The 23,270-nt window shown below is 44.1% G+C and overlaps 1 non-coding gene across 1 annotated transcript; it reads left to right on the top strand.

The window, feature by feature from the left end:
• Positions 1 to 17,841: 17,841 nt before the first annotated feature.
• On the top strand, positions 17,842 to 17,943 carry LOC138097282 (U6 spliceosomal RNA). Its single transcript, XR_011146481.1, has one exon. It is a non-coding gene; the product is annotated as a U6 spliceosomal RNA (small nuclear RNA).
• Positions 17,944 to 23,270: the final 5,327 nt, after the last annotated feature.

The following is a 23,270-nucleotide window of genomic DNA, read 5'->3' as shown; positions in this document are numbered from 1 at the left end:
AGTGGGAACAAGAGGAGGTGATGTGACCACAGGCCAGAAACCTTACATAGACAGGGAGTCCCATGCTGAAAAGAGACTCTAAAGGCAGGGCCTCCTTTTCAGTATTCCTAAAGTAGAACTGACACGAATCCTACAGGTAGGTGAGCTGAATGCTGCATTTCCTGCCAAAGATTAAAATGCTACTCCTTCAATGTTAGTTCCTCTCATGGAGGGGAAAAAAATCACATGACAATACATTTGGGATATTGCATTGATATTAGTTCTCTATTCTGTGTGAGTTAATGGACATGATATGGACATATTCTGTAACCAGAGGCTGGAAGTGCAGGTGGACTGCACTTGCATATTACAGGTACTGCAGGTTGGAGCAAAGGTTTATATGCTTCTTTGTTTAGAGCTCTTCTCTGTCACATATCCCATGACTGCATGATGTATTACCATGTGGCATATTGCACTATGCTGCATGTGAGTTCTCAGAGTGGGTGAGGGTAAAGTTAAATTACCTTAAATATCAGATGATTAACCCTGTTCTGATGTCCTACTTCAATGAAGCAATCCTGGATTTTTCCAAAGGCTGCTTTTTCTTCATCTGTAGCACTGACCGAATCAAAGGTTTCATTTAATGCTGCCCTTGGTAGTACAAAGTTCACAATGATCTGCATTTCATAAAAAACAGGGCAGGCTTCCACTGAAGGCAAGACAGAAAAATCACATCAAAATGTAATCAGAGTAGAAGGTTTTCCCACCACTTGATAGGAACCCAAACATCCAAAGCTTCCGGACTCACCTCCCAAGGAGACACACCCTCTCCCAGGACTGTTTACATCCCAGACAGAAATCCTTCCCTATGAGGCACTCCCAGGAGAGGGAGCAGCAAGAGGGGCTTTGCCTGGAGACCCCTCTGCCCTTGACCACTAGCCCAGGCATATCAGCCTCCTTCCCTTTTTCCAATTAACACGAGTATCCACAACAACATCCCAGGGTGTGCACAGTTAATGACCCTTCCAGCTCTACACAACCCGCTCCATTCAAAGACTGAAAGCCTCAAGGGGTTTGTGCAGGACTCCTGGGCACTGATCTGCCAGCTGCCCTCAGAATCTGCCCCTCGAAGCAGCTTGGACAGGACAGGGAAGGATACAGTGAGACAACATGGGGCAAGGATCATGAGGGTCATCTGGACCCTCCTTCCTACCCTCATGTGTCTCAAATGTCAGCTCTCTGGTCACCAGCAAGGCCAGCACAAGCAGTGCTCCCTTCATCGTGGCGGTGGCTGAAGTGCTCTGCTCAGGGCAGGGTTTCTGTCACTTTACAAACAACTAGCTCCCCGAGCTCAGCTCATGGTGCTCCCTAGAGTTCCACAGGTCTGTGGCCAGCCACCTGGCACAGATGGCTCCCTAGGCCCTTGGGGTGTTTATGGTGGAAGCCCTTCCTACTCTGAGAGCAGAGCCCTGGAGAACATGTGGGTGTATCTTTGCCAAAGACCAAGTGGAGCTGACATTTCTAAGTAACTCCATTTGGAGCTAAATGCTCTGTTTTCTGGGCCCCAACCATCATCTGTTTTCTGGGTCATCATTCCCCCAAAACTATCCTGGCTCTGAGGGCAGCACTCTCCCAAACTGACCAGGTGGACTCACAGGAAGGCCAAGGACAGGTCTACACCACTATCAGGTAGAAGAAAGGTCTTCCAGAATCCTTCCTTTTCCCCCAAGTTTAAGTCATGGAGATAAGAATTGAGCACTGGACCTTACTGAGACCACCGTGGATGGGAGTTCTAAGGCCTAGGATGCTGGGTCCACCAGAGATGGTACGTGATGTGCGAAAACTCACTCAAGAGCCAAACTCAACCTTCCACACTAGGAAAGCAGTTTGTTGGCACAAACAAGATAAGATGGGCCTTAAATTCAAAGGAGAAAGCCTAAGAAGATCCCACTGGTCAAACTGGAAACAATTCAACACACAAAATGAATAACAGAGTACAAGATGATAAGATAACCCAAAGTATAAACTAATCCATGTGAGTCCATATTGATATAAATAAATGATCAAATAAACACAGACTTCCCTAGTGGTTAAGAATCTACCTTCCAATACAGTGGACACGGATTCAATCATTGGTCAGGGAAATAAGATCCCACATGACCTGGGGCAAATCAAACCCTCAAACACCAACTAGAGAGAACATTCTTTGCAAAGAGAAGGTCTATGAACCACAACATAGAGCCAACGTGGCAAAATAAAGCCCAGCAAACTTAAACAAAAATAATATGAGAGAAGAGACAACCATTCCTTACAGAAATATTCCAAATAACACATGTAGATTATCCCCTCCAGGAGGGGGAATTTACTGCCCTGACCCCTATGAGCTTCCCTGATAGCTCAGTTGGTAAAGAATCCGTCTGCAATGCAGAAGACCCTAGTTCGATTCCTGGGTCAGGAAGATCCGCTGGAAAAGGGATAGGCTACCCAATCCAGGATTCTTGGGCTTCCCTTGTGGCTCAGCTGGTAAATAATCCGCCCACAATGTGGGAGACCTGGGTTCGATCCCTGAGTTGGGAAGATTCCCCTGGAGAAGGGAAAGGCTACACACTCCAGTATTCTGACCTGGAGAATTCCACGGACTGTATAGTCCAAGAGGTTCCAAAGAGTCGGACACAACTGAGCAACTTTCACTTTCACTTTCATTCTGAGTATGGTCTAGACTTAGTAACTCATTGCCAAAGAAAAGAGGAGGGGAAGAGGAAAACAGTGCAGAAACCTGGCAAACACAACATGATCAAGTACTTAAGACAGACATTGTTGTTGTTCAGTTGCTCAGTCATGTCCGACTCTTTGTGACACCATGGACTGCAGCATGCCAGGCTTCTGTGTCCTTCACCATCTCCCGAAGCTTGTTCAAACTCATGTCCATTCAGTCAGTGACATACCCACTGGTAAGACACACTGTTGTCACTTGTTCCCTGATGTGAGGGCACAGGAAGGGCATTTCACCTCTGTGGTGTCTTCCTCAAAATACAAAGCCTGAAGCTCACTCAACATTATGAGAATAGCAGCAGACAAACTCAGCCTGGGGGCCTTCGACAATCCCTGGCCAGTCTTCTTCAAGACTGTCAATGCCATGACCGACCAGGAGAAAATGAGTAATCCACAGAGCAGAGGACACTGGGGACACAGACAATGAATGCAGTGAGTTATGGATTGGATCCTGGAACGCAAGAGACATTAATGGACAACCTGGTGAAATCCAAATAAAGTGTGAGGTTAAGTTAGTAGTAATGTTCAAATTACTACTAAAGGCAAAGGAGAAATGGAAAGATATAAGCATCTGAATGCAGAGTTCCAAAGAATAGCAAGGAGAGATAAGAAAGCCTTCCTCAGCGATCAATGCAAAGAAATAGAGGAAAACAACAGAACAGGAAAGACTAGAGATCTCCTCAAGAAAATTAGAGATACTAAAGGAACATTTCATGCAAAGATGGGCACAATAAAGGACAGAAATGGTATATACCTAACAGAAGCAAAAGAGATTAAGAAGAGGTGGCAAGAATACATAGAAGAACTATACAAAAAAGATCTTCACAACCCAAATAACCATGATGGCATAATCACTGGCCAGACATCATTGAATGCAAAGTCAAGTGGGCCTTAGGAAGCATCACTATGAACAAAGCTAGTAGAGGTGATAGAATTCCAGTTGAGCAACTGAACTGAACTGAACTGAATGTTCAAATGTTGTTTTTCAGTGTTGACAAATATTTGCAACTATTCTATACATCTAAAATTATTCCAAATTAAAATTTTATATAAAAAACTTGATATAGTTGATATAGATCAATGAGGTACTGTGTGACAACCTAGAAATGTGGGATGGGATTGGGGCGTTCAAGAGAGAGAGGACACATGTATATCAATGGTTAAGTCATGTTGTTCTATCACAGAAGTTAACACAATATTGTAAACTAATTCTATTCTAACTAAAAATACATTAAAAGAAAAACAACCCACATAAGGAAAGGGCTACATCTCCCACATTCCACCAATGACCTTGCCCAGCTTTTCTCCCTGATGTCACCAAATGTCCCCACGATTCAGGGACATTTCAAAGGAACCAGTGGCACCCTTGGAAGTGCACTGGTACTCAGCACTCCAAACCCTGGCTCCTCTCCTCACAGAGCTGCAGAGGGTACTGGGGGCAGCATCTTCAGAAGAACAGGAGACATGGGATCCATGGGAAGCAGTCCCACCACTTAGAGGTCCTGCTCCCACAGACAAAGAGACAGCATGTGTAGCCTGGGCAATGTGGTATTCACCTTACTTCCCAGGAATCTCTGAGGCACATCTGCAGCCACCTGAGGGCTCGTGGGGTGACCTTCAGAGAGACGGCCCCCAGGCAGCAGGAGCCGTGGCTAGGAGCAGCTCCACTAGGCCAGTTCTCACTACAGCTCAGTACTTGGTGCCTCTTTGCCAAGAGCATTTACCGGATATGAATCCTATTTGGCACAGAGTTCTAACTATGATCACACCTTGTGTTCCAACTCATCTCTGGCCTTCAGCAAACCTTAATATGCCACAGGTGGCTCAGAGAAAGGCTAGCCAGGTTCCTCCAGTGAAAACTCTTTGCTTCTGAATTATCCAATATTTTAAACCTTTACCTTATTCACTTAATTCCAGGCAATATTCATAAGCACATATATAGCAAATAGAATTAACAATATTCTTGTTTATCAACTCCAGAGAAATGGAATATTTCTGCCATTATTCTAACAAACACTGTGCAACATCTACCGAATGCGGGCCCTCTCCTAGTCCTGAGATGCTGCAGCACACAGCACAGCTCTGGCTCTCCTGCAGCCCTTCATCACCTAAGACGGAGTGAAAGACAGTGACCCCACAGGAAGAAGCGCTCTGGTGCCAGGAGCCAGCACGAGGAATCCCGCCCATGGCAAAGGTCATGAGGAAGAGACCCGACAGGCAAAGGCGAATCGGATCTCGAGGGAACCTCCCTGGACTTACTCGAGCATCTACCCCAAAACCAGAATCTGTCTGCCTTACTATATTATGCCTTTCACCAACTCCTCTGACATTAACAGGGGGCTGTCCCCCCACCACCTTTTTCTGGAAAAAGTTAATTTAGAGCTTTTAGATAATAAGTCTCCTGGGCATAATAAGAGTGTTTCAATCCAAAAACCCCTCTGACGGCTTTCTAGCCTGCCTGACAGGTTTATCCGGACTCTTACAGCTACGCATGTGATTGTTTACAGCCTCCCGACTGCCTGCGAGAGGCACAGGAAGCTTAAAACATCCTAGGAGTGTAAGGCCTTCCAAGGAGTCAAAATCATTAGAATAGGACTGATTAAGGGTTTCATTGTTGAGCCAATGCTTGCTGCCAAGTTTTCATATCTTTTATTTGTTGATATAGTTGGTATGTAGATAAAACAGGTAGTAGCCCTGGCATTAGCAACATTAGATCTTTGAGTTAAGCACTTTCTTTGTTATAGCCCACTGCATCTTTGTTCTACAGGAATGTAACTTTATTTAGTACTTTAAGGGTGATGCAGATTAAAGAAAAAACACTTCAAGGGAAAATGAGTTTTCTGGCTGATAGACTTTTATCTAGGAAAAGACCCATAAAAATGTTAACAGGCCTCCTGGCCAGAAGATAATGTAAATCACCTGAGACACTTTGTATATGGTAAGGTATGCAAAAAGAAAGCCTGGTCTCAATAAGGGTCAGGACTGCTGCCCCTGCATAACTCTGCATATTCCATTATTTCTTTATGCACAACTTGGAGTATATAAGCTGCCTTTGAAAATAAAGTTATGGGTCTTGCACCGATGCTTGGCTCCCCCATGTCCTTCTTTTCTTATTCTCCATTTTCAGGCTGAATTCCCATCTGGAGCATAGAGGCTCACTGTGTCTACTTATTTGCCTGGGCTTCTAAGACCCACACAAGAGGGAGCCCAAGGTGGGGCACCCTCCGCTATTCAAGCAGGCACCTGCGGCCTGTGTAGATGGTGCAAGTCCCTTGTCTTGGGGCTTTATTGGCTTTCTATGTAAACCAAGGAATACAGCCTCTTTTCTCCTCTATTTTCTCCACTATACTATTCTTTCCTAATTTCTCTTTATATCTCGAAATAAACAAATCTCTCCTCACTGAGAGCATGCCTGCTTTGAATTCCCTGGATCCACTGGGGCTGGACCCCAGCACTCTGGGCAAAGATGAAGCAGGGGGAGAAGACAGAGGGCCATGGGGGGAGGAGTGGAGGGCAGCATGCTTTGAAATAAGGGCTCAAGATATGGGGGAATCTGTGCCCTGTGATACCTGAAGACACCTGAGGATGAGGAAATGAATCATGCAACCACTGGAGGAGGGCACCACACAGAGAGGCTCTGCAGCATAAGCAAACTTGATCTAGTCAAGATGCAGACAGGAGGCACTGAGGGAGGAAAGGCAGGGATAAGTCCACAGAGGCAGTGCAGGGCTGGTTGTGCAACTAGCCCAGAGATTGTGGCTAGAAAGGACTTGGCTTTTCCTCTGGAGAGGTGATGTTGGGAACAGAACAGACACTCAAGAGTAGAAAGAGACTTTAGAAAATGGATGGACATAAAGACTGTCATACTGAGTGAAGCAAGTCAGACAGAGAAGCAGAAATACCTCATGACATCTGTTATAGAGGGAATTGGAAAAGACATGATACAAAGGAATTAATTTACAAAACAGAAACAAACTCACAGACTTAAGAGAATAAAACTTTGCTTGCCCAGGTTGGATAGGGGGCAAGGATAGTCAGGCAGTTTCAGATGGACAGATGCACATTGTTAAATTTTAAACAGATTATCAACAAGGACCAACTGTAGAGCACAAGAAACTCTACTCAATGTTATGTGGCAGCCTAGATGAGAGGGGAATTTTGGAAAGAATGGATGCGTGTGTGTGTGTGTGTGTGTGTGTGTGTGTGTGTGTATTTACGGCTAAGTGCCTTTGTTGTTGACCTGAAACTATCATAACATTGTTAATTGGTTATACTCCAATACAAAAGAAAAAAATTAAAAGAAAAAAGAGGGACTTCTCTGGTGGTCCAGGGGTTAAGAATCCACCTTGCAACATAAGGGACATGGGTTCGATCCCTGGTCAGGGAACTAAGATCCCACATGCAGCAGAGAAACTCAGCCTGCAGGTCATAACTACTGAGCCCATGCTCCACAACTAGAGAACCCATGTGCCACAACAGAAGACCTCACATGACAAAAGGAAGATCCTATGTGACACAACTAAGACTCAACACAGCCAAATAATAAATAAATATTTTAAAAAGAGATTGCAGAAAATATTTCTGTGTAGAATGAGGTACTATCAAAGTCACCAGCTGGCAGTTCTTGATCAAGAAAAAAACAGAAATTTCTAGGCCAGCAATAGATGACATTTCAGGGCTCCAGACAGGGATTGCTGGAAGGAGCCCAACAAAGGCCACTGACCAAGATCAAGGACACAGTGATAACAGCAGGGCAGGAGCCACCAGAGACCCTGACCAGGGGCTCAGGGCTTGTGCTTTGCACTGCCTGGAACTTACTCCCTGTGAGACCATTCACTAAGCACTGAGCTTCCTGAAGACTGATAAAGTCCACAATAGCCAGTCTTCAAGGTCACAGTTGTTCTGACAGTCTGTCACAGGCCAGCATTCAGGAGGCCTGATCTGGGAGCACTTTTGCCCTTTTTGGTCAACCTGGGGATTTTCAGTTGTTAAGCTTCCTGAGTCAGCTGCCCCTCCCACAGAGCCCTCCAGCGGGGAGGAGGCTGAGCCAGTGCCCTCTGTGGACTCAAGCACTAGCATCTTGCCAACACACACAGCTCCTCCTATGCAGCCCCAGGCACTCTCACACTGTGGCCTGGCAGAATCTCCTGAAAAAAGGAAGCATGCAACACAGTCCCCTGGGGTGAGGACAAGCACAGGTACAAAAGGGCTCCAGGTGAGTAGGGAGCACCTGCCACCAGCACCATGATGTGGGCTGGAGCTCTCCTGCTGCTCTGCGCTGCCTTGCTCCTCATCGCTGTGACCTGGGCTCCCCATGGGTTCCGACACCTCCCCAGGGCAGCACTGAGCATGTCGGGAGCAGGAAGGGAATAGGGCATTCTGATGAGTATCTTTCAGGGAGTGTCCCCTTATCTTTCTGTTTCAGAGTGTGATGACATCTGCCCACCCTTGAGGGACACGGTTGACCTGTTCATATCGGGAAGACATGGGGCCTATATTGAACAAGTTGAAAAGTATAACCAAAACCCTGATGTACCGGAAACTGCCGATACCCTAAAGAGCTATGCTGATAAGAGTTTGACAGCCAAGGATAAGCAGGATGCTCTCAGTGCTCTGGTGGGTCAGGCTGTGTGTAAATGTGCCTGTGGGGCCTGTGTGGGGGTGGGGATGTCAGGGACCTGCTCAGGGCTCTGGGAAGTGGGGGGATCATATCCTCTCCACCCTGGCCCTTCCCCGGGAAACTGAGAGCAAAAAGATCCTCATGAACGAGGAGGTAGAGAGGATGTGGCCAACACCCACAGTGTGAGAAAGGATCCTGCAGGAAAACTCAGTCCAGCCCTGGAGCTCTTGAGCTGGCCCTGACTGCTCAGCTCTGCCTGGTCACAGGCCTGGGACCCTCCAGGCCCTCCTGACTCTGTGGTGCCACCTCCTTTGGAGTTAGGCCCTCAGCACTGGCCTCTCTAACTCCACCCTTTCCAGCACACGAACTTGAATCTGCTGCAATCCATTAGCATTGAGTCCTTCCCTTCTGCAAATATCAGTTCTTTCCCTTACTGCCTGAAACCCTTCTCTATTCCACCTAAACCCAACATTTCTCCTTATTCCCTGGACCCCAAAGGGGAATTTATGCCTCAAATGTCCTAAGGGGAATCTTTTTCCAAAAGCTGCCCTCCTGCCCTCCCCAGGCCTGGGATGCCTCGAGGATCAGAGTCAATCCTCTAGAAATAGACACCAGCCCCAGCTCACCACGAAGAAAGAAAGCCCATGGTCTGTGATGAAGACCCAGTACAGTCCAAAAAAAAAAGTATCAACAACCATCAAAATTAGGATCTCTAAAAAACCAAAACAGTTGAGAAACCTGTATCACTTTTCAAGAAAAGAAATAAGATGGGGCGGTCCTAAGATGGCGGAGGAATAGGACGGGGAGACCACTTTCTCCCCCACAAATTCATCAAAAGAACATTTAAACGCTGAGTAAATTCCACAAAACCACTTCTAAATGCTGGCAGAGGACATCAGGCACCCAGAAAAGGAGCCCATTGTCTTTGAAAGGAGAAAAAAAAATAAAAATAAAAAAATAAAGGTCACTGTAAATGAAAAAAGAAAGAAAGAAAGAAGACACAAATTATAATAAAGTAAAGAAGAGATGTCTTTATTGGTTCTACTTACATAAAAATAAGGAGAAAACATTATGAACAAATTATGCCAATTAATTGGATGGCTTAGATGAAATGGACAACTTTCTTAAAGATAAAAATTATTAAAAGTGACTCAATGCAAAAGGAAACATAAATTTTAATTAAATCATCACAAATAAAAAGTTCTAGGCCCATAGATCTATAGTGGTGAATGTCATAAAATATTAAAGAAATAAAGACAATCCTCTATAAATGCTTTAAAAAATGAATGCCAAACAAACCTTCCTAACTCATCTGTTGAGGCCAATATTCTCTTCATCATATTTTCAGGAAAAAGATATTACAAGAAAAGTAGAAATTCATACCCTTTGTAAAAATATACTCACAAAATATTAGGAATTCAAATCCAGCAACATATAAGAGAAGTGGCACATAAAGACAGAGTACTATTTATCCAGGGAATATATGATTCATTTAATATTCAAAGTCAATCAAGGTAATCCACCATATTAACAGAATAAGGGAGAAGAGTCTTATGATCATCTCAATTGAAGCTGAAAGTATGTTTTGACACAGTCAAAATATTCATAATAAAACATATCCGTAAACTAAGATAAAAAGAAAGTTCTTCAACATGATGAGCTGCACCTACAAAAGACATAATAATGCAGGAGACACAGGTGGGATCCCTGGTCCAGGAGGACTCCACATGCCATGGATGACTAAGCTCGTGTGCCACAACGACTGATCCCAAACTCCAGAGCCCACAAGCCACAACTAACGAGCCCATGCACCACAACTACTGAGGCCCACACACCCTACAATTGACATAAAAGTTATTGGTGAAATATTGAATGCCTTCCCCCCAAAACTGAGACAAAAGCTAAGATGCCCACTTTCATGAATTTTCTGGAACTGGCAGTACTGACCAATGAAGCAAAAAAATAAAAAAGAAACACACACTGAAAAGGTGGAGGTAAAAGTGTACAAAAAACATCAAAACATGCAGGAAAAAAACTGACGGGCAGATTAATGGATAAGGAACTTGTGGTACACATACAAAATGGAATATTACTCAGCTATAAAAAGGAACACATTTAAATCAGTTCTAATGAGATGGATAAACCTGAAGCCTATTATACAGAGTGAAGTAAGTCAGAAAGAGAAAGACAAATACTTAATATATTAACGCATACATATGGAATTTAGAAAAATGGTACCAACAATCCTACGTGCAGGGCAGCAAAGGAGACACAAACACAAAGAACAGACTTTGGGACCCAGTGGCAGAAGGGGAAAGAACAGCACTGAAATATACACACTACCATATGTAAAACAGATGACCACTGCGAATTTGATGCATGAAGCAAGGCACACAAAGCTGGTTCTCTGGGACAACCTAGAGAGATAGGATAGGGAAGGGGGAGGGAAAGGGGTTCAGGATACGGGGGGACACATGTATACCTATGGCTGATTCATGTTGATGTATGGCAAAAAAGTTACAATATTATAAAGTAATTATCTTCTAGTTAAAATAAATATATTAATTAAAAATCAACATCATTAAGCCTTTCAGTACAACAGTAATAAAAGAAAATTTCCTCAATCTAATAAAAGGCATCAAAAATAACAAGGAAGACTTCAGCTAACATGGCATTTAATAAACAAAGACCAAATTTTTCCCCCAAGATTAAGAATAAGCAAAGATACTAATGCATATATATAAAATTTAGAAAGATGGTAACGATAACCCTATATGCGAGACAGCAAAAGAGACACAGATGTAAATAACAGTCTTTTGGACTCTGTGGGAGAGGGTGAGGGTGGGATGATTTGGGAGAATGGCATTGAAACATGTATATTATCATATGTGAAATGAATCACCAGTCCAGGTTCTATGCATGAGACAGGGTGCTCGGGGCTGGTGCGCTGGGATGACCCAGAGGGATGGGATGGGGAGGGCGGTGGGAGGGGGTTCAGGATGGGGAACACATGTACACCCATGGCGGATTCATGTCAATGTATGGCAAAACCACTACAATATTGTAAAGTAATTAGCCTCCAGTTAAAATAAATAAATTTATATTAAAAAAAGAATAAGCAAAGAGGCCTGTTTTTCTATTTCTGTTCAACATTGGACTGAAAACTCTCACAACTGAAAAACAGCAAGAAAAAATGAAAACGAAGTACAGTTGGAAGGGAAAAAGTCAAACTCTCTTCATTCACAGAAAATATTAAATATAGAGAGCAAATTATAATATACAGAGAAAATCCTAAAAATCTACAAAAACATCATTATCTATATAAGTGATTTGAAGATATTGCAAAATACAAGTTAAATGTACAAGCAAATACAAAAAATCAAAATACAAGCAAAATAAAATTAAGCACATTTGGAGAACAAGATGGTGGAGGAGTATGTGGACGTGGAGTACATCTCTCTCCACAGATACATCAGGAATACACCTTCAGACACAGAAGTACTTGCAGATGCACCAGCTGAGAGCAGACAGGAGTACCTGAACCACTGGAAAAGAATATACAGAACCACGCAAAACTTGGTAGGATGAAGGAACTAGAGGGAAAAGTTCTCTGGGAGATACACGCTAGCTCAGGTGAGCAGCCACAGGTAGCTAGAAGCCTCCACAGGAGCCTCAGCACCAAAACACCACAAGGGAATTTCTGGCTTGTAGGCACTGAGACCATGTCAGTGGAAATGGAGCTCTGAGCCAGAGCAATGGCATCAAAGTGTGATAAAAAGGAGGTGATGTGACCATAGGCCGTAAATGTTATAAAGCCTTCCTGAGAAGAGACTCTAAAAACAGGGGCTTTTTTCCATATTTCTTAAACAGAACTGACATGACTCCTAGAGGTGTGGGAGCTAGGAAATGCTGCCTTTCCTGCCAAAGATTAAAATTCTACTCCTCCAGTGCTAGCTCTTCTCACTAAAAAAGCAATCACATAGGTCAAAACACTGGCCTACTGCACTGATGCCGTCCCCTATTGTGTGCAAGCTGACTGGCATGATATGGGTATACTCAGTAGCAGAAGAGGCTGGATGTGCAGGCGGACCGCACTTGCATATTACAGGTCCTATAGGCTGGAGCAAAGGTTCATGTGCTTCTTTGTTTATAGCTCTTGTCTGTCACATATCCCATGACTGCATGATTTATTACCATGTGGCATACTGCACTATGCATGTGAGTGGGCAAGGCAGAGTGGGGGTCAGGGAAGTAATAATTACCAAGAATTTCAGAACCAAAAACTTGAAAATAACTCCTGCCTCACTGTAGCAATCCTGGATTTTTCCTATGGCAGCTTCTACTGAATCAGTAGCATTGACCACATCCAGGAATAGGTCCAACAGTGTCCTGTTTCCAAAGGACATTGTGCTAAATAAACACACCATAAAACACAGGGCAGGCTTTGCTAAAGGTAGAGACAGAAAACACCTTGTCAAAAGAATCACCACGTCAGAAAGTTCCTGTTTCCCACTGCTTGATAGAAACTCACACATCCAAAGCTTCCAGACTCACCTCCCACAGAGACCCACCCTCTCCCAGGACTGCTTACATCCCAGGCAGAAAACCTTCCTTATGAGGCACTCCCAGTAGGGAGAGTAGCAAGAAGGGTGAGGCCTGGAGACCCCTCTGCCCTTGACCACCATCCCCAGGCATATCAGACTGCTTCCTCCCTTCCAAAGAGCACCACTACACCCAACAAACTATCCCTCAAGGTGTGCACAGCGAATGACCCTTCCAATTCCACACCTCCCACTCCATTCAAAGACTGAAAGCCTCAGGAGTTTCTATAGGGCTCCTGGGAACTGATCTGCCACCTGCCCTATGAATCTGCCCCTCAAAGCAGCTTGGACAGGACTGGGAAGGATGCAGTGAGACAGCATGGGGCAAGGATCAGGAGGGCCAACTGGACCCTCCTTCCTACCCTCATGCATCTCAAAGGTGAGCTCTCTAAGTTACCATCAAGGCCAGCACAAGTAGTGCTCCCTTCATGGAGGCAGCAGACTGAGTGCTCTGCTCAGAGCAGGGTTTCCGCCGCTTCATGAACCACTAGCTCCCTGACCCCAGCCCACATCCCTCCCAGGAGCTCCACAGGCCTGTCTGCACAGGTCGTTCTCAGCCCTTCATGTGTCTACTGTAGGAAGCCCTTCCTACTCTGAGAGCAGAACTCCTGGAGAACTTGTGGTAGTATCTTTTCCAAAGACCAAGTGGAGTTGACATTTCTAAGTGACTCCATTTGGAGCCAAGTGCTCTGTTGTCCCAGCCCCAACTGGGACACCTGTTTCCCTGGTCATCCTTCCCCCAACTTATCCTGGCTCCAAGGTCAGCACTCTCCCAGACTGAGCAGATGGAATCACAGGAGGCCCAAGGACAGGTCTACACCACTACCAGGTAGAAAAAAGGTCATCTAGAATCCTTCCTTTTTCCCCAAGTTTAAGTCCTGGAGATAAGAATGCAGCCCTGGGCGTTCCTGTAGCCCCCAAATATCTTAACATCTGCAGTCTCCAGACTGGACCCCGGGCACTAGTGGACAGCAGCCTTGGACTCCAAATCATTCCGACCTGGGAACTCTCAGGACTTGAGGCCACGTGGATTTTCTCAGGTGCTGCTAATTCTGTAACAACAGATCACACCACCAGCTTTTCTCAAACCCTTAACGGAGCAAGTTCCTGGTACATTCTTGATGCCCAGTGTCTCCAGTCTTGGCATTTTTCTTGGTTGTCCCACCCTCCTCCATAAGTGAATCTAGTCTCAAGAAGTGCTTGGACTGTAGTCTATCCAGAAACTCAAGAGAAGCTGTAAAGCTGTGGTGTTTGCCTCCCGTGTCAGAGACTCTGAGGGCCACAGCTCTCGAGGACACTGGAGATAGGAGGTCTAAGGCCCAGAGGGCGGGGTCCACCAGAGGTGCCACTCTGTGCGTGAAAACTCTCTCAAGAGCCAAAGTCAACCTTCCACACTAGGAAAACAGTTTGTTGACACAAACAAGATAAGATGGACCTTGAAAACTCTAGGAGAAAGTTTAAGAAAGCTCCCAATTGCCAAACTGGAAGCAGTTTGAAGACAAAATAAATAACAGAGAATTAGATGATAACCCAAAGTATAAAGTAACATGTATGAGTCCATACTCATATAAATAAATGACTAAATAAACAAATGTGGGAGAAGAAACAACCATTCCTTAAAGAAACATCCTGAATAACACAGATAGATCATCCCTGCAAGGAGGAGGAAATTACTGCCATGATCACCTGATTGTGGGCTAGCCTTAGTAACTTATTTCCAAAGAGAAGAGGAGGGGAGGGGAAACCAGTGCAGAAACTGGACAGACACAATACAGTGAACTAATCAAAAGTGATATTCCCAGTGGTGAGACCCTCTGCTGTCACGTGCACCCTGAGGTAATGGGACACGGTGATTCACCTCTGTGGTGTGTTCCTCAAGACCAAAGGTCTGAAGCGCACTCTACATTATGAGAACAACAGCAGCCATATTCAGCTTGGAGGGCCTTCTACCATCCCTGGCCAGTGCTCCTCAGGACTGCCAAGGCCATAACAGACCAGGAGAGAATGAGTAACTCCACAGAGCAGGGGACACGGGGGACACATGACAGTGAACGCAGCGTGTATAGGTTGTGGATTAGATCCTGGAACTCAAAGTGACATTAATGGACAACCTGGTTAAAACCAAATATACTGTGAGGTTTACTCAATTCAGTCACTCAGTTGTGTCCGACTCTTTAAGACCCCATGAACTGCAGCACGCCAGGCCTCCCTGTCCATCACCAACTCCCAGAGTTCACTCAAACTCATGTCCATTGAGTTGGTGATGCCATCCAGCCATCTCATCCTATGTCGTCCCCTTCTCCTCCTGCCCCCAATCCCTAACAGCATCAGAGTCTTTTCCAATGAGTCAACTCTTTGTATGAGGTGGCCAAAGTACTGGAGTTTCAGCTTTGGCATAAGTCCTTCCAAAGAACACCCAGGACTGATCTCCTTTAGAATGGACTGGTTGGATCTCCTTACAGTCCAAGCCACACTCAAGAGTCTTCTCCAACACCACAGTTCAAAAGCATCAATTCTTCGGCGCTCAGCCTTCTTCACAGTCCAACTCTCACATCCATATATGACCACTAGAAAAACCATAGCCTTGACTATATGGACCTTTGTTGGCAAAGTAATGTCTCTGCTTTTGAATATGCTGTCTAGGTTGGTCATAACTTTCCTTCCAAGGAGTAAGCGTCTTTTAATTTCATGGCTGCAGTCACCATCTGCAGTGATTTTGGAGCCCAAAAAAATAAAGTCTGACACTGTTTCCACTGTTTCCCTATCTATTTCCCATGAAGTGATGGGACCAGATGCCATGATCTTCGTTTTCTGAATGTTGAGCTTTAAGCCAACTTCTTCACTCTCCTCTTTCACTTTTATCTAGAGGATTTTTAGTTCCTCTTCACTTTCTGCCATAATGGTGGTGTCTTAGTAATCATCTAATATTGTTTCTCAGTTTTGATAAATATTTGTAACTTTTCAATAAATCAAAAATTATCCCAAATTAAAATTTTATTTTATAAACAGCTTACATAAGAAAAGGGCTACATGTGCTACATTCCTCCACTGAAACTGACCAGCTCCTCACCATGATGTCACTAAATGTCCCCACAGTCCAGGGACATCTCAGAGGATCCTGTGGCACCCTCGGAAAGGCACTGGGCTGGATCCATAGCAGCCACCTGTGTTACTCAGCATTCCAGGCCCTGGCTCCTCTCCTCACAGCACTGCAGAGGGCATTGGAGGCAGTGTCATCTGAAGGACAGGAAGCACGGGATACATGGGCAAGGGTCCCACCACATGGAAGTCCTGCTGCCACAGACAAAGAGCCAGCATGTGCAGCCTGGGCCATGTGGTGTTCACCTTCCTGCCCAGGAACCTCTGAGACACATCTGCAGCCACCTGAGCCCCTCGTGGGGTGACCTTCAGAGAGGTGGCCCCCAGGCAGCAGGAGCCATGGTGAGAAGAGGCTCCATGGAAGTCAGCTGACACTGCAGCTCAGTACTTGGTGCCTCTTTGCCAAAAGCAGTTACTGGATGTGAATCTTATTTGGTAAAGGGTCTGACTGTGATCATGCCTTGTGTCCCAACTCAGTTCTGGCCCTCAGCAAACCTTATTTCGCCACAGGTGACCCAGAGCAAGTTCAGTCAGATGCTTTCAGAGAAAAACTACCTGATTCTGCTAGCCAGAAAGTCATAGAGAGATGGAAGCAAGCTTTGGGCGCCAAGACAGAAATAACAGAACGGAGCCAAGCCCCAAAGGAAAGGCCCTAGATCTAGCAATAGCAGAAGTCATTAATGCAATGAAGAGCTCATGGATAAATGCACTGCTTTAGTGTTATCATAACCAGGAAGTTTCTTCACAATTTCTTACAAAATAATGTATAACAGTGACTACTAGTCCAAAGGTATAATACATTTATAATCATCCTTAAGCTGGCCATGCTCATGGAATCAGAACACAGGATACCCACCTGGGGTCTCAAACATAGGCTTCTGAAGGGGTCCACATGGAATGGGAAAATGTTCTTTTATGTGCCCCAAGGGGGTAACCCCAGAAGGCTACAGGACTCAGAAGATCCTGAGGAGCGCTCAAAAGACAAAAAGAGTTGACAGAAACACAGCTTACACGCTGAAAGAAAGCAAAGAAAACACACACATGGATTTATCATGTCCATTCCCAGATTACTGAGGTAACTGCAAACTCACTATTTTGGATAAACAAATATGCCCCACTTGTAAAGCCTGCAAAACTGCACACAGGCCCCTGTATCTGGGCAGCCGGGGCACAGAAACTAGCATGGTCAACACAACAGAGCCAGGTGAAGAGGCCCTGCTGATGACAGCAGGGCAAGGGCAAGCCCAGATACCAGGACATCACCACTGCCTCCACCACAAAGGCAGCTCTGAGCAGACACACAGGACTGGCCCAGGTTCAGCAGCATCTTCCACACTCAATCCATGAGGAAACAGCCCATCCTACATTCTTTCAGGAGAGGCACAGAAGGAATAATAATAAATCAGAAAAATACCAAAATGATTTTGGCCTACCTGTTCAAGGGAAACTATTAGAGCAAAACCCTAAAAGGTTTCGGAGGAAGCCCAGAACTAAGAGCAACCCTGATGAAACTTCCCTGGTGGTCCAGTGGTGAAGAATCCATCTTCCAATACAGGGGACACTGGCTGGATCTCTGGGTGGGAAATTAAGATGCCACATGCCATAATGTAACTAAAACTCGTGTGCCACAACTAAAGAGAAGGCTTAGCACTGCAACAAAAGACCGCACATGCTGCCACTACAAAGATCCTGTGCACCACAACGAACCCCCAGCGGAGCTGAGCATGAATAAATAAACAGATTTACAGAAGAGGGAGACAGTGACGGTCCTTGCTTCAGCAGCACATATACTAAAACTGCAACAACACAGAGAGGATAGCATGGCCCCTGCACAAGAATGACATCTAAATTTGTGAAGCATTCAATATTTTCTCATGTGTATAATAGACAACTAGCAAGAAGCTGCTATATAGCACAGACAGCCCAGCCTAGCTCTCTGACAATCTAGAGGGTTGGAATTCAGGAGGAGAGGTTCAAGAGGGAGATGATATATATGTATGTATAAAAGATCTTCACGACCAAAATAATCACAATGGTGTGATCACTCACCTAGAGCCAGACATCCTGGAATGTGAAGTCAAGTGGGCCTTAGAAAGCATCACTATGAACAAAACTAGTGGAGTGATGGAATTCCAGTTGAGCTATTTCAAATCCTGAAAGATGATGCTGTGAAAGTGCTGCACTCAATATGCCAGCAAATTTGGAAAACTCAGCAGTGGCCACAGGACTGGAAAAGGTCAGTTTTCATTCCAATCTCAAGGAAAGGCAATGCCGAAGAATGCTCAAACTACCACACAATTGCACTCATCTCACACGCTAGTAAAGTAATGCTCAAAATTCTCCAAGTCAGGCTTCAGCAATACGTGAACCATGAACTTCCAGATGTTCAAGCTGGTTTTAGAAAAGGCAGAGGAACCAGAGATCAAATTGCCAACATCTGCTGGATCATCGAAAAAACAAGAGGGTTCCAGAAAAACATCTATTTCTGCTTTATCGACTATGCCAAAGCCTTTGACTGTGTGGATTACAATAAACTGTGGAAATTCTTCAAGAGATGGGACTACCAGGCCACCTGACCTGCCTCTTGAGAAATCTGTATGCAGCTCAGGAAGCAACAGTTAGAACTGGACATGGAACAACAGACTGGTTCCAAATAGGAAAAGGAGTACATCAAGGCTGTATATTGCCACCCTGCTTATTTAACTCATATGCAGAGCACATCATGAGACACGCAGGGTTGGAAGAAGCACAAGCTGGAATCAAGATTGCTGGGAGAAATATCAATGACCTCAGATATGCAGATGACACCACCCTTATGGCAGAAAGTGAAGAGGAACTAAAAAGCCTCTTGGTGAAACTGAAAGAAGAGAGAGAAAAAGTTGGCTTAAAGCTCAACATTCAGAAAACAAAGATCATGGCATCTGGTCCCATCACTTCATGGGAAATAGATGAGGAAACAGTAGAAACAGTGTCAGACTTTATTTTGGGGGGCTCCAAAATCACTGCAGATGGTGACTACAGCCATGAAATTAAAAGACGCTTACTCCTTGGGAAGGAAAGTTATGACCAACCTAGATAGCATATTGAAAAGCAGACATTACTTTGCCAACAAAGGTCCATCTAGTCAGGCTATGGTTTTTCCAGTAGTCATGTATGGATGTGAGAGTTGGACTGTGAAGAAAGCTGAGCGCCGAAGAATTGATGCTTTTGAACTGTGGTGTTGGAGAAGACTCTTGAGAATCCCTTGGACTGCAAGGACATCCAACCAGTCCATCCTAAAGGAGATCAGCCCTGGGTGTTCTTTGGAAGGACTGATGTTGAAGCTGAAACTCTAGCACTTTGGCCACTTCATGAGAAGAGTTGACTCACTGGAAAAGACTCTGATGCTGGGAAGGATTGAGGGCAGGAGGAGAAGGGGACGACCAAGGATGAGATGGCTGGATGGCATCACTGACTCAACGGACATGAGTTTGAGTGAACTCCGGGAGTTGGTGATGGACAGGGAGGCCTGGGGTGCTGCAATTCATGGTGTCACCAAGAGTTGGAGACGACTGAGTGATTGAACTGAACTGATGATCGTATTACTGCTTTCTTAATTGTTTTGGGTTTATTTTCTTTAGGTCTTTTCCTTCTCCTGTGTTTCTTGTCTAGAGAGTCCCTTTCGCATTTATTGTAAAACCTCTTTGGTGGCGCTGAATTCTCTTAACTTTTGCTTGTCTTCTCTTAACTTTTGATTTCTTCATCAAATCTGAAGGAGAGTCTTGCTGGGTAGAGTATTTTTGGTTGTAGGTTCTTCATCACTTTAAATATATCATTCCATTCTCTACTGGCTTGTAGAATTTATGTTGAGAAATCGTCTGATAGCTTGATGGAATTCCCGTATATGTTATTTGTCATTTTTCCCTTGTTGCTTTTAATAATTTGTCTTTAATTTTTGTCAGTTTTATAACTATGTGTCTTGGTGTGTTCCTCCTTGGGTTTATCCTGCCTGGGTCTCTCTATGCTTCCAGAACTTGGTTGACTATTTCCCTTCCCATATTAGGGAAGTTTTCAGCTATTATCTCTTCAAATATTTTCTCAGATGCTTTTTCTCTTCCTCTTCCTTCTGGGACCTCTATAATGCGAATGTTGGTGTGTTTAATGATGTCCCAGATGTCTCTTATGCTGTCCTCGTTTCTTTTCATTTTATTTTTTATATTACATTCTGTGACAGTGATTTTCAGCATTCTGTCTTCCAAGTTATTTATCCATTCTTCTTCCTCAATTATTCTGCTATTGATTCCATCTAGTGCATTGTTCATCTCTGTTGTTTAGTTCTAGTTCTTCTAGGTTTGGGTAAACATTTCTTACATCTTCTCCATTGATTCCCCAAGATCCTGGATCATTTTCACTATCATTATTCTGAATTCTCTTTCTGGAAGGTTGCCTATCTCCACTTCATTTAGCTATTTTTCTGGGGTTTTATCTTGTCCCTTCATCTGGGACATAACTTTCTGCTTTTTCATCCCAATTAACTTTCTGTAATGTGTTTTTTTTTTCTTTTTCCTTTTTAAAATAGAATTTTACAAAAATAAAATTATCTAAAATTAAGCCCATGGTTGAACTTAAATATACAGTTTCACTTTCCAGGTTAGGAAAATACAATCCTGGTTGAAATTTCAATGCTTCCATAACTTCAGAATAAATGCAAGGTGCTGACAAGTGTATGTTGCCATGCTTCCAGGCTAAGTCTTTGTATCCATTGTTCGGTAGCCTTCCAAATAGTAATCTCCATGATCACTTGCTGTGAAGGCTTGCTCCACTCTTTCAGTGCATATACTCTGGGTTTCTTTTAAGCTATCAATTAAGTCAGCGGTATCTTCCCAACTCAGAGCTTCTCCCATGATAGTATTCAAATCAAACCATAAATTTTAAACTGCAATAAAATTAGCAGAAATAGTTTCCAGTAATGCAGTGTGGTTTGTTTTCCTTTTAATATTGCACTTGATTTCCAAAAATTAATTAATCCTGTTGCTACAGAAAGGAGGAGGCTTTCAGGGGGCTCAATAAAGCTTTAATCCAATTATCTCCTTATGGGTGGGATTGTGCTCCCTCCCAGGTAGTTGTTTGGCCTGAGGTGACCCAGTCCTGGCATCTATGGGCTCTATGGTAGGGTTAATGGCCATCTCCAAGAGGGCTTATGCCAAGGAGGACCTTCCCAGATTGCTGCTACCACTGCCCTTGTGGTGAGCCCCTGCTGATCCACACCTCCAGAGGAAGCCCTCCAACACTAGAAAGTAGTTTTGGTTTAGTCTCCTGTGGGGTAACTGCTCTTTTGCTCTGGGCCTTGGCATGTGCAAGATTTTGTTTGTGCCCTCCAAGACTGGAGTCTGTTTCTTCCAGTCTTCTGGAAGTCCTGTAATCAAACCCCATTGGCCTTCAAGGTCAGATTCCCTGGGGATTCCCAGTCTCACTGTCAGATCCCAAAGATGGGAAGATTGACACGGGGTTCAAAACCTTCACAACAGTGGGAGAATTTCTTTGGTATTATTGTTCTCCAGTTTGTGGGTCACCCATCTGGTGGGTATGAGATTTGATTTTATCATGACTGTGCCCCTTCTACCATCTCGTTGTGGCTTCTTTGTCTTCGGACATGCAGCACCTTTTATTGGTGTGTTCCAGCATCTTCCTGTAGATGGTTGTTCAATAGCTAGTTGCAGTTTTGATGCTCTTGCAGGAAGAGATGAGTGCATGTCCTTCTACTCTGCCATCTTGAACTAGAAGCCTGGAGAAATGTCTTTTAATTTCATAGCTTCAGTCAACCTCCATAGGGATTTTGGAGCACAAGAAAATAAAATCTGCCACTGTTTTCACTTTTCCCCATCTGTTTGCCATGAAGTGATGGGAGCAGTTGTCAATACCTTAGTTTTTTTGAATGTTCAGTTTTAAGCCAGCTTTCTCACTCTCCTCTTTCACCCTCAAGAGGCTCTTTAATTCCTCTTCACTTTCTGCCATTAGAGTGATAATATCTGCATATCTGAGATTGTTATTTCTCCCCGCAATTTTAAATGCTGAGTAGCATTCAACTGTAGGAATGTGGCAAGCTTTGTGTATCTATTCACTGGCTGAAGGACAGTTTTGATAAACAGAGCTGAATAAAGCTGCAAGAAACATCAGTGGGCAGGATTTTTATTTGAACTTATTTAAATTTTCATTTCTTTTGAGTGTAAACCTAAAGAGGACATTTCTGGATCATGTGATAACTTTAATACCAATTATGTAAGAATAAAATACCTTGAAAAATCCTGTAGTGATTTTCACTGCTGCTGCTGCTAAGTCACTTTAATCGTGTCCGATTCTGTGTGACCCCACAGAAGGCAGCTCCCCAATCTCTGGGATTCTCCAGGCAAGAATATTGGAGTGGGTTGCCATTTCCTTCTCCAATGCATAAAGTGAAAAGTCAAAGTGAAGTCACTCAGTCGTGTCCGACTCTTAGCGACCTCATGGACTGCAGCCTACCAGGCTCCTCCGTCCATGGGATTTGCCAGGCAAGAGTACTGGAGTGGGGTGCCATTAACTAACTGCCATTTGTAAGAGAAAAATTACACTTTTATTTGGTTGAAAATTCCCTTTGAATAGTCTATTCATTTATTTAATGTTATTTGCACCTCATAAAAATTTTAGAGCTTTTAAAAAAAAATATTCGTTAACAAATATTAAGTGAGAGACACATTTGTATGTTGCAATAAAAGTGGACATGGAGATTTACTGTCAAAAACTATAAACAAAGTTAAAATGAAGCTGGATGATATCATTTAGTAAGTGAACATACTTAAGAAAGGAAAGACACTGAAAGAGGATGCTCTGTGCTATAGGGTACAACCCTAAAGATCTTGTAACAGGAGGGAAAGGGGCAGGGCACAATTTTTGAAAGAATGACATAGCCCAAGGACACAACATAAAACCTACTGGAATCAAATGGAACCAAGATGGCAGACAAGATTAGACCTTGGTCCTCAATCAACAAGTGAAATGACACAACCAGAGGTGCCATGACAGTGCCATGACACTATTAAAAGACCAAGGAGTGGGCAGTGGCCCAAATCCTGCAAATCTCTGCCCGTTCCCAAAAACAGTTGGAATAATCCTTGCAGTCATTAGCATATGAAATTATCCAGCCGAAAAAAACACCACACCAAGTTTCAGGGTGGCATTCGCCC

The sequence above is a fragment of the Capricornis sumatraensis genome, chromosome 20 (assembly GCF_032405125.1).
Source record: "Capricornis sumatraensis isolate serow.1 chromosome 20, serow.2, whole genome shotgun sequence".
Taxonomy (NCBI): Eukaryota; Metazoa; Chordata; class Mammalia; order Artiodactyla; family Bovidae; genus Capricornis; species Capricornis sumatraensis.
Note: the sequence above shows the minus strand (reverse complement) of the source record. Positions and strands in the feature narration are given on the sequence as shown.